This window comes from Oratosquilla oratoria, chromosome 11 (genome assembly GCF_046742065.1).
Source record: "Oratosquilla oratoria isolate Oo_2021 chromosome 11, ASM4674206v1, whole genome shotgun sequence".
Taxonomy (NCBI): domain Eukaryota; kingdom Metazoa; phylum Arthropoda; class Malacostraca; order Stomatopoda; family Squillidae; genus Oratosquilla; species Oratosquilla oratoria.
Window position 1 is genome coordinate 29,066,971 of NC_134787.1, and position 16,088 is coordinate 29,083,058.

Genomic DNA, 16,088 nt, shown 5'->3' on the forward strand with positions numbered 1-16,088 from the left:
AGACGTGCGATGTGCCCTGGTGTGAAGAGGTTAAGATTCTAAAGCAGGGGTTTGCAACCTTTTTTCCCAAAGGGCCACTAGTCACTACTCTGTTGGTATGGAGGGCCACATAACCTTACTATTTCATGTTATTTACCACGATCGAAGACATATGTGAGATTATACTGATAAAGATAGATAAGTAGTTTGTTACTGATTTTATTTAAATTGGGATCACAAAAATAAGAATTGTCCGAAACAAATGTATTTTCCTTACTCTAAATGAGCAAATGAAAGGCAACCATACCTTATTATTATAATGTACAAACATAGATAATTACTTGATATTGGTTAACTGGGATCATTATCATAAGAATGATCAAACACAGACATTTTCCTGACCATTAATTAGTAAATGAAAGGCTACCCTCTCTCTGAGGGCCGCATTAACTTATTTATTTTTAGGAGAAAGGGGCGCAATGAAAGCCTTTGTTGGGCCGCAGATTGCACAGGGCTGTTCTAAAGGGACAATATTTTCACACTGAATGAGAATTCGACAAGAAATAATGGTCACAAACTGTCAGGAAATAGATTTAATTTGGAAATGGGTAGAAACAACTTCGCCGACCATGTAGTTAATGAATGGAATAAACTTACTGTAGAGGCAGTGCAATGTAGTTCAGTTCGAAGCTTTAAGATTCATTTAGATAAACACCGAAGCAAGATGCTCTAATGCCTGTCATTTATTTTATATTATTTGTCTGTTTATTATTATTTGCTTGATTTTCATTTATTATTATGTATCTATCAATTTATTATGTACTATTTACCTGTTTGTTTATTATTTAAATACCTATACATTTACTTATTTATTTTATTTGTTATCATTTATACATACATACATATACCAAGGCTTTTTCCCCCTTCCAAGGGAGGTAGCCAAAAAGGGGAAGGCATAAAAACACTCCCACCCATTTCATCCCTAAATACACTCCACACCCCTCCCACCCTTCCTCTCATCTGAGCACCTCTTGGATGACGGGTCATCCCTGCACCCTGCCCACCGCCCTGGGTCAGAAGCAGTGTCGCAAGACACAGTACATCCACAGCAAGGCCGCTTCATTTAATCGGCGACTCCCCCTCTCCGTCCCCCTTTGCATATAAGGCGAGGACGGGGAGAAATCCCTTCGGGCTGCGTCAAAATTTACTCACACATACTACCCCACCCCCCACCCCCCCGCCCATTCCTCCTCATGCAGTCACAACATCATCCATATACAACCATTCTCCACTCACCTCTGTCTTCCGTCCTCTCCCTTCCTTCCTCAACAGACATTCCCCTCTTCCCCAAAGCCCCCTTCACCCCATCCATCCACCTCATCCTAGGACGTCCCCTCATGTTCACTCCCTCCACATCTGCCTTCCATACCTCTTTTACTAGTCTTTCTTCACTCATTCTTTCCATGTGTCCAAACCATCCTAATATTCTTTCATCAACCCTATCTCCCAAATCCTTTTTCACCCCTGTTCTCCTCCTCACCTCCTCATTTCTCACTCTATCCAGCCTAGTAACCCCCACCATACTTCTCAGACACCTCATCTCAAACACATTCAAACTCCTCTCTTCTTCCCTTATGTTCCACGTTTCTACCCCATACAGTGCTGTTGGCACAATCACTCCTTCATACAGTCTCCTCTTCGCATCCATTCCCAAATGTCTATTCCTCATTACACTCTTTAAACCACCAAGGCATTTACTCGCTTCTCTCAATCTACATTCTACCTCCACCTTCACTCCACCTTTTCCTACTACACTTGCACCCAAGTATCTAAAACTATCCACTTCCTCCAGTCGCTCTCCCTTAATGTTCACTTCCAGTCTACTGCCACTTTCACCCCTTGTACATCTCATCACCTTACTTTTACCCACATTTATCTTTAGCTTTCTTCTATCACATACTCTCCCAAACTCTGCCACCAGCTTCCTCAATCCCTCCTCTGACCCTGCCACAAGCGCAGTGTCGTCTGCAAACAACAGCTGGCTCACCTCCCACTTTTCTCCATTTTCTTTAACCATCTCCAATCCCTGACTCACTACCCTAGCATTCACCTCTCGCACCACCCCATCCATGTATAAGTTGAACAGCCAGGGCGACATAACGCATCCTTGACGAAGTCCCACCTTTACTTCAAACCACTCACTCTCTCCATTTCTAATCCTAACACATGCTCTACTACTCTCAAAAAACTCTTGACAGCTCCCAAAAGCTTTCCTCCTATCCCATAAATCTGCATAACCTCCCACAGTGCCTTTCTGTCTACCCTATCATAAGCCTTTTCCAGATCCATAAAAGCCCAAAAAACATCCTTCCCCTTTCCTATAGCTTTCTCACATATCTGTCTTACCACAAAGATCTGATCTACACAACCTCTACCTGTCCTAAATCCACACTGTTCCTCACCAATTACTCCTGTTCCTCTCCTAATCCTCTCAATTAAGATCCTCCCATAAGCCTTCCCTACTACACTCAACAGGCTAATCCCTCTGAAATTACTACATTCACACTTGTCCCCTTTTCCCTTGTAAAGAGGAACTATACAGGCACTTCTCCAGTCCTCCGGTACTCTACCCTCTCTCCAGCAAACATTAAATAACCTCACCAACCAGTCCACCATCACTGAACCTCCCTTTTTCAGACATTCTGCATGGCATCCATCCAGACCAGGTGCCTTACCTACTTTCATCATCTTTACAACTGCCTTCACCTCATCCTTCCTTATTTCTCCTCCATTCTCCTCACTCATCACTCTCATTTTCTTCGCATTTCCCACTGCAGCTATCTTTCCTTCCCTATCCTCCTTCACATTCAGCAACTCCCTAAAATATTCTGCCCATCTTCCCTTCACTGCCATCTCTTCCATTATCATCTCTCCATCTGTACCTTTTACCTTTTCTTCCCTACTTGATTCGCCTCCTCTTCCTCTCTTAATTTCTTTCCAAAACATCTTTTTATTACTTTCAAAATTTTCTGTCATACTCCTACCCCATTTCACATCTGCTCTCCTCTTTGCCTCCTTTACCTTTTGCTTTACTTCTCTTTTCTTTTCTTTGTACGTCTCATATAACTCCCCTGTCCTCTTTTGTAACCAATCTGTGAATGCTCGCTTCTTCTCTTCTACAACCTTCTTTGTTTCCTCATCCCACCATTCACTACCCTTTCTTCTATTTCCCCCTGTCCTTCTTGTTCCACACACCATCCTTGCACACTTTAAGACTCCCTCCTTGAACCATCCCCATTCCTCCTCCACACCCATCTCTGCTCTATCCTTTACTCCCTCCCACTCCTCCTTCAGCTTCTTTTCGTACTCCTTCTCCTTCTCCTTTTCCTTTTATATTACCCCTGTCTGGGGTATTGGCTGCATGTTATTGTGGCAAAGTAGCATGCAGTTGATACTTTAGGGTCCATATGGGGCGCCCCTACCAACCAGAGCCACACATCATTTTGTCTATGATAGAGGGAAACTCTGTTCATAGAGAAATTATGACACTTTTATACTACGACTGTCCCTCCATTATGCTGTCCCCCAAAGCCTTGTTACTGTCCTGTACAATTTCTCTGAATATTTATTTCCTTTTTCGCCTACCTACCCTGTGGTGGGGAAAAAGAATACTGCCACCAAGTATTTCTACTTGGATCGTAAGAGGAGAGAAAAAAGGGACAGGGATTGGGACCAGGTATCCTTCTCCCTGTAGCTCCACAGGGGACATTCCTAAAAAAAGTAAAGGCATAAGATGGTCTAGGAGTTTTCCGACTAGCACCCTAAGGTTTGGGTCTTTTAATGTGTGTGGATGTGGTACAGATGAGAGTAAAAGGGAAGAGATAGGTAGTATGTTTGTGAGAAGAAAGATGGATGTGTTGGCTTTGAGTGAAACTAAGCTGAAAGGGAAGGGTGAGTGTAAGTTTGGGAGTGTAAGTGGGAGGTTATCAGGAGTGAAGAGAGGGTGAGGGAGGGAAGGGGTGGCTATACTAGTAAGTGAAGAGATAGGTAAACGTGTAGTGGAGTGGAAGGAGGTTTCCTCAAGGCTTTTTCCCCCTTACAAGGGAGGTAGCAAAAAAGGAAAAGGCATAAAATCATTTCCACCCATTCCATCCCTGAATACACTCCACACCCCTCCACCCTCCCTCTCATCTTAGCACCTCCTGGATGACGGGTCATCCCTGCACCTTGTCCACTGCCCTGGGTCAGAAGCAGTGTCGCAAGGCACAGCACATCCACAGCAAGGCCGCTTCATTAAATCGGCGACCCCCCCTCTCCGTCCCCCCATTGCATAAAAGGAGAAGATGGGGAGAAATCCCTTCGGGCTGCGTCAAATTTTGCTCACACATACTACCTCACCCCTCCATCCCCCTGCCCATTCCACCTCATGCAATCACATCATCCATATACAGTACAACCATTCTCCATTCACCCCTGTCTTCTGTCCTCTCCCGTCCTTCCTCAACAGACATTCCCCTCTTCCCCAAAGCCCCCTTCACCCCATCCATCCACCTCATCCTAGGACGTCCCCTCATGTTCACTCCCTCCACATCTGCCTTCCATACCTCTTTTACTAGTCTTTCTTCACTCATTCTTTCCATGTATCCAAACCATCCTAATACTCTTTCATCAACCCTATCTCCCAACCCCCTTTCCACCCCTGTTCTCCTCCTCACCTCCTCATTTCTCACTCTGTCTAGCCTAGTAACCCCCATCATACATCTCAGACACCTCATCTCAAACACATTCAAACTCCTTCTCTCTTCCTCTCTTATGTTCCATGTTTCTGCCCCATACAGTTCTGTTGGCACAATCACTCCTTCATATAGTCTCCTCTTAGCATCCATTCCCAAATGTCTATTCCTCAATACACTCTTCAATCCACCAAGGCATTTACTCGCTTCTCTCAATCTTCATTCTACCTCCACCTTCACTCCACCTTTTCCTGCCACATTTGCACCCAAGTATCTAAAACTATCCACTTCCTCCAGTCGCTCTCCCTTAATACTCACTTCCAGTCTGCTGCCACTTTCACCCCTTGAACATCTCATCACCTTACTTTTACCCACATTTATCTTCAGCTTTCTTCTATCACACACACTCCCAAACTCTGCCACCAACTTCCTCAATCCCTCCTCCGATCCTGCCACAAGCACAGTGGCATCTGCAAACAACAGCTGGCTCACCTCCCACTTTTCTCCATTTTCTTTTACCATCTCCAATCCCTGACCCACTACCCTTGCATTTACCTCTCGCACCACCCCATCCATGTATAAGTTGAACAGCCAGGGCGACATAATGCAAAAGATTGTGGATCATCAGAGAGGGACCTAAACAAGGTTTGGAAATGGAGTTGGAAGTGGGAAGTGGACTTCAACATTAAGAAATGTAGCAATATGCAGTTCAGAAAAATTAAAAAAAGAGTATCAGGAGAATATACAATTGGAAAAAAGGAAGTAAAGAAAGTGGGATCTGAAAAAGATCTGGGATTAATCATCACAAACTGACTTGTCCCCTGATAAATAAATAAACAAAACTGTCAGAGAATCCTATAATTTGCCAAGATCAATGAAAGTGGCTTTTATCTATTTAGATAAAGAAATGGTTAAAAAAATATTAATCACACTAATAAGGCCTAGACTGGAGTACACTGCTACACTATGGTCACCTAGTTCCAAAATGAATATAAAGAAAATTGAAAGAATCCAGAGAGCAACTACAAAAAAGGCCCCAGCACTTTCAAACCTGTCATATAAGGAGAGACTGGCTAAATTGAAATTACAAACTTTGGGACAAAGAAGAGAGAGAGGCAACCTACTGACCATCTACAGAATCATGAAAGTTATGGAAGTCCTTGATAGAGAGGATTTATTAAATTGGGACAAGAAAAACAAAGAGGACATGGAAAAAATATTAAAAAGGATAGTTATAGAAGAGATCTGAAAAAAAAAAAGTTTTCTACACAGAGTGGTGGACATCTGGAACAAACTGGACAAAACAATAGTGTGGGCAAAATCCATACACGAATTTAATAGCAAACTAGACACTGCGAGATACAAAAGTGGGACACCACGAGCATAGCTCCCCTTCCCATAAGATACAACTAGGTAAATACAAAAATCTGATCCACACATCCCCTGCCTTTCCTGAACCCACACCAATTACTCCCTATGTTACCCTCCTAACCCACTCAATTAAAACCCTCCCATAAGCCTTCCCAATTACATTCAACAAACTGATCCCTCTGAAACTACTACACTCATATTTGTCCCCTTTTCCCTTATAAAGCGGAACAATACAGGCACTCCTCCAGTCCTCAGGCACTCTATCTTTTTTGAGATACAAATTAAACAACCTCACTAGCCAGGCCACTATTACTATACCTCCCTTCTTCAGACACTGCATGACACCCTTCTAATCCATGTGACTAATATAAATATAAAAAGACTTCTTAACTTCTCTGAACCTGTCATTCAGGAGGAGCTAAGATGAGAGGAAGGAAAGGGTGGTGGAGGGTAGGGGAATGGGTGGAGTAGGTACATGACTTTGACTTGGTTATCTCCCTTGTAAAGGAGAAAAGGCTCATAGTATATATAGATAGAAATATACATACATATATATAAAAATAGAAATATAAAAAGGTAAATACTTGCAAAGAAAGTAGGGAGGTGGTTCTCAAAGTGTAGATTGTAACAGGTGAGTGTTATATTTATACAGGTTCCTCCTAGTGTTTCAATGGACTCCTACAATTACAAAATAGTTTATTTCAGTTATTAGCCATTCTCAGAGATCTCTCTGTGAAAATGATGAGTTGTTTTTGTTAAATGGATGTGAGGCAGTGGAGGAGGCTGTGTTTGGTATCTAATGTATAGAAAACTGGGAGTTATAAGACTGGTTATTTGCTATTGTGAAAATGGAAAAATAAAACCAGGAATGCAAAGATTATGTATATTTAATGTTTGATATGGCCTCCACAGGCCTTCAGTACAGCTTGAATATGGTTTGGCATGAAATCTAACATTGACTGTACAGGTTATCATTGACTTATGACCTAAGTGACTTATGACTACTCATACTTACGACCACTTTGTCTGAGTTATTATAATGCAGTATAAGATATAGAGGAGAGCAGATGTGAAATGGGTTAAGAGTATGAGAAATTTTTTAAAGTAAGAAAAAGATGTTTTGGAAGGAAATTGAGAGAGGAAGAGGGGGTGAATCAAGTAGAGAAGAAAAGGTAAAAGGTGCAGATGGAGAGATGATAATGTAAGAGATAGCTGTAAGAGGAAGATGGGCAGAGTATTTTAGGGAGTTGTTAATGTGAAGGAGGATAGGGAGGGAAAGGTAGTTGCAGTGGGTAGTGCTAAGAAAATGACAATGATGAATGAGGAAAATGGAGGAGAAATAAGAAGAGATAAGGTAAAAGCAGTTATTAAAATGATGAGAGCAGATAGGCACATGGGTTGCATGGGTGTTATGCGGAGTGGTTTAAAAACAGAGGTACAGTGATGGTAGACTGGCTGAGGAAGTTGTTTAGTGTTTCTCTAAAAGAGAGTAGAGTGCAGGAGGACTGGAGGAGTGCCTGTATGGTTCGACTTTACATGGGAAAAGGGGACAAGTGTGAGTGTAATAATTTCAGAGGGATCAGTTTGTTGAGTGAAATTGGGAAGGCTGATGGGAGGGTTTTGATTGAGAGGATTAGGAGAGGAACAGAGGGAGTAATGGGGGAGAAACAGTGTGAGTTTAGGACAAGTAGGGGTTGCATGGATCAGATTTTTGTGGTAAGGCAGATATGTGAGAAATCTTTAGGATTTTTTTTTTTTTTCTACTTTTTGTAGATTTGGAAAATGTTTATGATAGGGTAGACAGGAAGGCATTATGGGAGGTATTGCAGATATATAGAATAGGAGGAAAGCTGTAAAGAGCAGTCAAGAGTTTTTACAAGAGTAGTTGAGTGTGTGTTAGAATTAGAAATAGAGTGAGTGGTATGAGATAAAAGTGGGACTTCACCAGGATGTATGTTGCCTTGGCTGTTCAATTAATACATAGATGGGGTGGTGCGAGAGGTAAATGCAAGGGTAATGGGCCGTGGATTGGAAATTGTTAAAGAAAATGAAGAAAAATAGATAAGCCAGTTGTTGTTTGCTGATGACACAGTGCTTGTAGCAGGATCAAAGGAGGGATTAAAGGAGTTAGTGAAGGAGTTTGGGAAGGTGTGCAGAAGTGGAAAGTTGAAGATAAAAGTTGGTAAAAGTAAGGTGATGAGATGTACAAAGGGAGAAGATGGCAGCAAATTGGAAGTGATATTAAGGGAGAGAGACTGGAGGAAATGGATAGCTTTAGATACTTGGGTGCAAATGTGGTGGGAAAGGGAAGAGTGGAGTTGGAGGTGGAATGTAAGTTGAGAGAAGCAAGTAAATTCCTTAGGAGATTAAAAAGTAATGAGAAATAGACATTTGGGAATGGATGCTAAGAGGAGATTGTATTTACCTAGTTGTATTATATGGGAAGGGAGCTATGGTTGTGATGACCTGTCTTGGTATCTTTCAGCATCAAGTTTTTTCTTAAAATCTTGAATAGTGTTTGCACACACTGTTTCTTTATCTAAATTATTCCAGGTATCCAGTACTCTATGTGGGAAGCTATTTGTTGTCACATCTCTTTTATAGTTATCCTTTTTTGAGTTTCTTTTCATGTCCTTTTGTTTTTCCATTGTCCCATTTTAGTAAATCATTCCTATCTAGGATTTCCATGCCTTTCATGATTCTATAAATAGTCAGCAGATCTCCTGTTTCTCTTCTTTGTTCCAGAGTTGGTAGTTCCAATTTGGACAATCTTTGTTCGTATGTTAATTTGGAGAGAATTGGTGCCAACTTTGTTGTTGTATTCTTTCTAATTTCTTTGTTCTTTTTATTACTGGGTGACTATAGTGTTGCTGCATACTCCAGTTTTGGTCTTAATAGTGTAACTAATATTTTTTTTAATAATTTCCTCTTCCAAGTAGTCAAATGCCACTTTCATTGACCTTAATAGGTTGAAGATTTCTCCAATTATTTTATTGATATGTTTGTCCAGTGTCATGTCTTTGCTGATTATTACTCCAAGGTCTCTTTCCAAATTCACTTTTTTGACTTCTTCAATTATATAATTTCTTGATATTCTGTTTTTACTTTTTCCAAACTCCATTGTACTACACTTCTTGATATTGAAGTTCACTTTCCACTTTTGAGTCTTATTTCCAGATTTTGTCCAGGTCTAACTGTAATGATTCACAATCCTCCTTTGTTCTTACTTTCTTTAGTGTTTTTGCATCATCTGCAAAGAAATTCATATAACACTCTACTCCTTCAACCATGTCATTTATATATATGGCAAACATGATTGGAGCCAGTACCGAACCTTGTGGGACACCACTTATCATTTCTTCCCAATTCGAGTATTTATCTCTACTACCCTCATTTTTCTTCCAGTCAGGAAATCTTCCATCCATTCCAATAATTTTCCTCTGATGTCACCTATTGATTCTATTTTCCTTATTAGTTTCTTGTGTGGTACCTTATCAAATGCTTTTTGTAGGTCTAGAAAGGCACAGTCTGCCCATCCATCCCTCTCTTGTATTATTTCTATTAGTCTCGAATAGAGGCACATCAGGTTTGTTGTACATGATCTTCCTTGTCTAAATCCAAATTGATTTGGATTCAGTATAGTTTTTTCTTCCAGATGTTTAACCCATCTACTTTTGATAACTTTTTCACATATTTTTGCTATTTTGCTTGTTAGGGAGACTGGTCTGTAGTTGGTTGGATCTACCATGTCCTCCTTTATATATTGGTACAATATTTGCATTTTCCCAGTCCTGTGGTACCTTTCCTTCTGTGAGTAAGTATTTAATTATATTGTACATTTTATCCGTCAACTCCTCTATGCATTCTTTCAGTATCCAATTTGCAATTCCATCTGGACCATGTCATTTTTTGACATCAAGGTTTTTTTATTTGGTTGCTGATTTCCTTCTGTGTTACAGTTATTTCCTTCTTCATTGGGGGGGGGGGTTCTATCTTTCTTTTCCCTCACAGTTAGGTGAGTTCTCAATTGTGAATACCGATTTGAACTGATTGCTCATAATTTCTACCATTTCTAGTTCTGTACATTCATATTTTCCCTGGTGCAGCTTTTCTATTTCTTGTTTATTTTTTAGCTTACTATTTACATACCTGTAAAATAATTTAGGTTGTTCCTTGCATTTTTCTATTATGTCTCTTTTGTAGTTTCTCTTTCCATCTCTGCATATTTTTACATAATTATTTTTTAGTTTGATGTATGTTTGCCATTTCCTCATTTATTTTTTTGTCTTTTATCCATCTTTTCCAGGCTTTGTCTCTCGTATCCTTAGCCTCACTACATTCTTGTTGTACCAGCTCTTTATGTATATTCTTTCTTGCTTTTGTTGTAGTACATATTTGCTCACTCCCTCATTATAAATTTCTTTTAGTATATTCCAGCTCTCTTCCATCCTTGTTTCTTCATTTAGGAATTTTTCCCAGTTTGCATTACAAAAGAATTGTTTAAGTTTCTCAAAATTCGTTTTGTTGTACATTAGTCTTCCTTTTCTATGTTTCTCATTTCTTCTTAAGTCCATTTGCTCTTTTAATTCCAATTTTATTAGTACATGGTCACTCTTTCCTATCAGAGTTTTGTAATCATTTCTGTCCACAATTTCAGGTTCTGACATAAGTATTAAATCCAGTCTCGATGGTACCTCATTGTTTCTGTATCTGGTATTTTTCTGGTATTTTCTGGTATCTTTGTCATATTTAAGTCTTTCCTAGTCAAAAGTAATACTCCCCCACCCTGTTTTTCCTTTCTATTCTTCGTCCAACAGTTGTTTAGACCTTGTCCCACAGTATTTGGTGGTAGAATACTTTTTAATTTAGTTTCTACTATTCCTATTATGTCAAACATATCAATAAAATAGTTAGAGAAACCTTCAACCTATTAAGGTCAATGAAAGTGGCATTTGACTATTTGGATGAGGAAATGATTAAAAAAATATTAGTTACACTAATAAGACCAAAACTGGAGTACGCAGCAACACTATGGACACCCAGTACTAAAAAGAATATAAAGAAATTAGAAAGAATACAAAGAGCAATGACAAAGTTGGCACCAACTCTCTCCAAATTAACATACGAACAAAGACTGTCCAATTTGGAACTACCAACTCTGGAACAAAGAAGAGAAACAGGAGATCTACTGACTAGAATCATGAAAGGAATGGAAATCCTAGATAGAGATGATTTATTAAAATGGGACAATGAAAGAACAAGAGGACATGAAAAGAAACTCAAAAAGGATAATTATAGAAGAGATCTGAAAAAGAATAGCTTCCCACATAGAGTGGTGGATACCTGGAATAGATTAGATAAGGAAACAGTGTGTGCAAACACTATTCAAGATTTTAAGAAAAAACTTGATGCTGAAAGATACAAAGACAGGTCACCACGAGCATAGCTCCCTTCCTGTATAATACAACTAGGTAAATATTTGGATTTGTCCTTTCTGCCTCCCTTAACCACTTCCATACGGTGACACCTACGTAGCCGGCATGAGGAGCAAGTGGGTACTCGATGATGCCGACGTCGCCATCTTGATTATATTTATTGTAGTCGTACCTACGTAATTTCCATTCTCTCTAAACTGGCTTCATCAATTTTCTATGGTTATCAAAATACATGGGTGAAAGAGAACGAACGATTGAGCACTGACTTTAATTTTTTTATGCGATTATTATGACGCAACATCGCACGTTGGTCAGCTAATGCTGCCAGACGTGCGATGTGCCCCGGAGTGAAGAGGTTAAATTCCAAGTCTCTTCCCCATACAATGTCTTAGGCATAATCACCTCATCATACAATCTCCTCTTTGTTTCCATCCCCAGATACCTATTTTTCATGACAATTTTCATTCCCTCAAGGTTTTTACTTGCTTCCCTCATTCTACAGTTTACTTCCACCCACATTCCTCTCTTCCCTGTTATATGTGACCCTAGATACTTGAAACTCTCCATTTTTAACCTCACCCCTTCAACACTTACTTTCAATATACTACCATTATTACCTTACTTTTGACCACATTCACTTTCAACTGCCTCCTTTGTAATACCCTCCAAAACTCTTTTACTATCTAAGATCCTCTGACCCAGTTACAAGTGTAGTGTCATCAGCAAACAGTAACTTGCTCACTTTCCACTTCCCTCCACTCTAACAATCTTCAGTCCTCTGCTCATCACCCACACATTTACTTCCTGTACTACTCCATTTATGTACACATTGAACAGCCATGGTGGCATAACACAACCCTGTGTTGGCCCACCTTCACCTCACTCTACTTACTTTCATAATTTCCAGCCTTAACACAAGCTGTACTACTCACATAAAAACTTTTGTCTGCTCTTACCAGCTTTACCCCTATCCCATATATTTACAATACCACCCATAATCTTTTCCTGTAGACCCTGACACAAGCCTTCTCTGTATCCAGAATGGCCCAAACAACATCCTTACCTTTTGCCAAAACTTCTTACATCTCTGCCTTAATACAAAATTTTTATCTTTATACCCTCTACCTTTCTGAAACCTACACTTTTCTTCACCAATTACTCTCTCTGTTCTTCTCCTAATCCTCTCTAATAATACCCTACCCTAGCTCTCTTCCCGTATAATACAACTAGGTAAATACACCTTATGTCATCTGGCACACTCCCCTCCGTTAGGCACACATTGAATAACCATATTAGCCATACTAGTATAACTGTTCCTCCCTTTGTCTGAATCTGCATGACACCTATCCTACCCAGATCCTTCCCAGCTTTTATAATTTTCAATGCTCTTTATACCCCATATTTCTCAGTAACTGTTATTTTCCTCTCCCAATTCAATTATTTTTCTTGCTTCTCCAGTTGCTACAGTCAGTCTCTGCCTAACCTCCTCCACATTTAACAATTCTCTTTAATACTCTATATATTTACCTAGTTGTATTTACCTAGTTGTAATATACGGGAGGGGAGCTATGCTCGTGGTGACCCGTCTTTGTATCTCTCCGCATCAAGTTTTATCTTAAAATCTTGTATAGTGTTAGCACATACTGTTTTGTTGTCTAATTTGTTCCATGTATTTATCGCTCTGTGTGGGAAACTGTTCCTTTTCAAGTTTTTTCTATAACTATCCTTTTTCAATTTTTTTCCGTGTCTTGTTTTACCGTTGTCCCACATTAATAGGTCGTTCCTGTCTAAAACTTCCATTCCTTTCATTATTCTGTAGATAGTTAGCAAATCTCCTCTTTCTCTTTGTTCCAGAGTTGGTAGGTTCAATTTGGATAGTCTTTGCTCATATGTTAGTTCGGCGAGTGTCGGTGCTAGTTTTGTTGTCGCTCTTTGTAATCTTTCTAGTTTCTTAATATTCTTTTTGGTACTGGGTGTCCAAAGTGATGCTGCGTACTCGAGTTTTGGTCTTATTAGTGTAGTAAGTATTTTCCTGATCATTTCTTCGTCCATATAGGTAAATGCCACTTTGATTGCTCTCAATAAGTTGTAGGTTTCTCCGAACATCTTGTTTATATGCTTATCTGGTTTCATGTCCTTTCCAATCATCACTCCAAGATCTTTTTCATAGTTAGTTTTATTTATTTTTTCTTCCCCAATTCTGTAATCTTTTGATATTCTATTTTTACTCTTTCCAAATTCCATTATGCTGCATTTCCTAATATTGAATTTTACTTCCCATTTTTGAGTCCAATTCCATATTGTGTCCAGATCTTGTTGCAATGAGTTGCAGTCCTCTTCCGTTTTTACCTTAAGTAATTTTGCATCATCTGCAAAAAAATTTATATAGCACTCCACGCCTTCATTCATGTCATTAACGTATACAGCAAACATGATCGGTGCCAGTACTGATCCTTGCGGGACCCCGCTTTTTACTTCTTCCCAGTTGGAGAATTTTTCTCTAATTACAACTCTCATTTTCCTCCCAATCAGAAAGTCTTTCATCCATTCCAATAATTTTCCTCTGATGCCACCTTTTGACTCTATCTTATTTATTAGTTTCCTATGAGGTACCTTATCGAATGCCTTTTGCAGGTCCAGAAAAGCACAGTCTGCCCATCCATCTCTTTCTTCTATTATGTCTACTAATCTTGAGTAAAAGCAAATCAGATTTGTTGTACAGGATCTCCCTTGTCTAAATCCAAATTTATATGGGTTCAGTATAGATTTTTCTTCCAGGTATTTAACCCGTCTGTTTTTTATCACTCTTTCACAAATTTTTGCTATTGTGCTTGTTAGTGAGACCGGTCTGTAGTTATATGGATCTTCCTTATCACCTCCCTTATAAATTGGTACAATGTTTGCTTTTTTCCAGTCCAATGGTACTTTTCCTTCTTTAATTGATGATTTAATTATATCATATATTTTGTCAGTTAATTCTTCCATGCATTCTTTCAGTATCCAGTTTGCTATTCCGTCTGGGCCATGTGATTTTCTGACATCCAGGGTTTTAATTTGATCACTGATTTCTTTTTGTGTTACATTTATTTCTTTCATTGCTGGGGATAATTCTCTCTCTCTAACTTCACTGTTAGGCGATTTTTCTATTGTGAATACTGATCTGAAGTGGTTCATTATTTCAGCCATTTCCAGTTCTTCTGTAAATTCTTTTTTATCTTGGCGCAGTTTTTCTATTTCTTGTTTGTTTTTCAGTTTTCCATTTACATATTTGTAAAATAGTTTGGGTTCTTCTTTACATTTGTCTATTATCTTTTTTTCGTAATTTCTCTTTTCATCTCTGCGTATTTTTACATATTCGTTTCTTAGTTTGATGTATGTTTGCCATTTGCTTTGTTTCTTATCTCTTTTCCATTTTTTCCAAGCTTTGTCCCTTTTTTCCTTTGCTTCACTACATCTTTTGTTGTACCAGTTCTTTATGTATGCCTTTTCCATTTTTTGTTCTGGTACGAATTTGTCCACTCCTTCATTATAAATTTCTTTTAGTATGTTCCATTTTTCTTCTATCCCTGTATCTTCGTTTTGGAATTTTTCCCAGTTTGCATTGCGAAAGAATGGTTTAAGTTTCTCAAAGTTTGTTTTGTTATACATGGGTCTTCCTATTCTATGTTTAACATTTTTGCTTTAGTCTGGTTGTTCTTTCAATTCCATTTCTATTATTACATGGTCACTTTTTCCTATCGGAGTTTTGTAAATAATATTATCGATTATCTCAGGTTCTGTTGTAAGTATTAAGTCCAATATTGAGGGTTCTTCATTTCCTTTATATCTAGTATTTTCTCTAATCCACTGGGTCATTGTGTATTCAATGGTCAAGTCAAGGAGTACATTGCCCCAGTGTTTCTCTCCCCCTTTCACTGTCATATCTTCCCAGCATATTTCTTTTGAATTAAAGTCACCCATAATTACTGTATTTCCTCCATCCTTCAGTGTTTCAATTAGTTCTTCCTTTGTATCATCTAGTAACTCAGCGTGATCCCTCTCTGACCAGGCTTGTGTCTTAGGAGGTACATATACCACTGCAAATTTTCTTTTCTTCATTTTTTTTACCTTCGACTTGTACTATAATTGATTCTACATTATATGTTCCTCCTATTGCGTTTGCTTCTATTAACATGTGTCCATCTGCACCATGTACCATTTCCTCTCCACACCGCCATCCACTACCCTTCCTTCTACCCCCAACCCCCATCCTTGTTGTTCTACATATCTTTGCATACTCTGTCATTTTCTCAGAGGCACCCAAAACAGTCCCTTAAGCATTGGGTGCATATTACCATACAGTCACTACTACATGTTACCATAAATGATGTATAAATATGCATGCATATATAAATACAATTTTTATGTTCACCCTCTTGAATACAATGATGCCTGTTTATGTATCATGAGCCATGAATGGGGTATACAAGGATGCTGCCATCAGCTTCCTGATTATATTTATTTTGTAGTTGAAGCTGAGTGATCCCCTTATTCTGTGAACAGGCTTGAGCACCTTTTCTGTGACATTATA

At 39.0% G+C, this 16,088-nt stretch overlaps 1 protein-coding gene across 3 annotated transcripts in view; it reads left to right on the plus strand.

Moving 5' to 3' along the window:
* LOC143029698 (E3 ubiquitin-protein ligase TRIM23-like) overlaps positions 1–16,088 on the plus strand; it is a 144,225-nt gene that overhangs the window by 53,768 nt on the left and 74,369 nt on the right. The window lies entirely within an intron of this gene.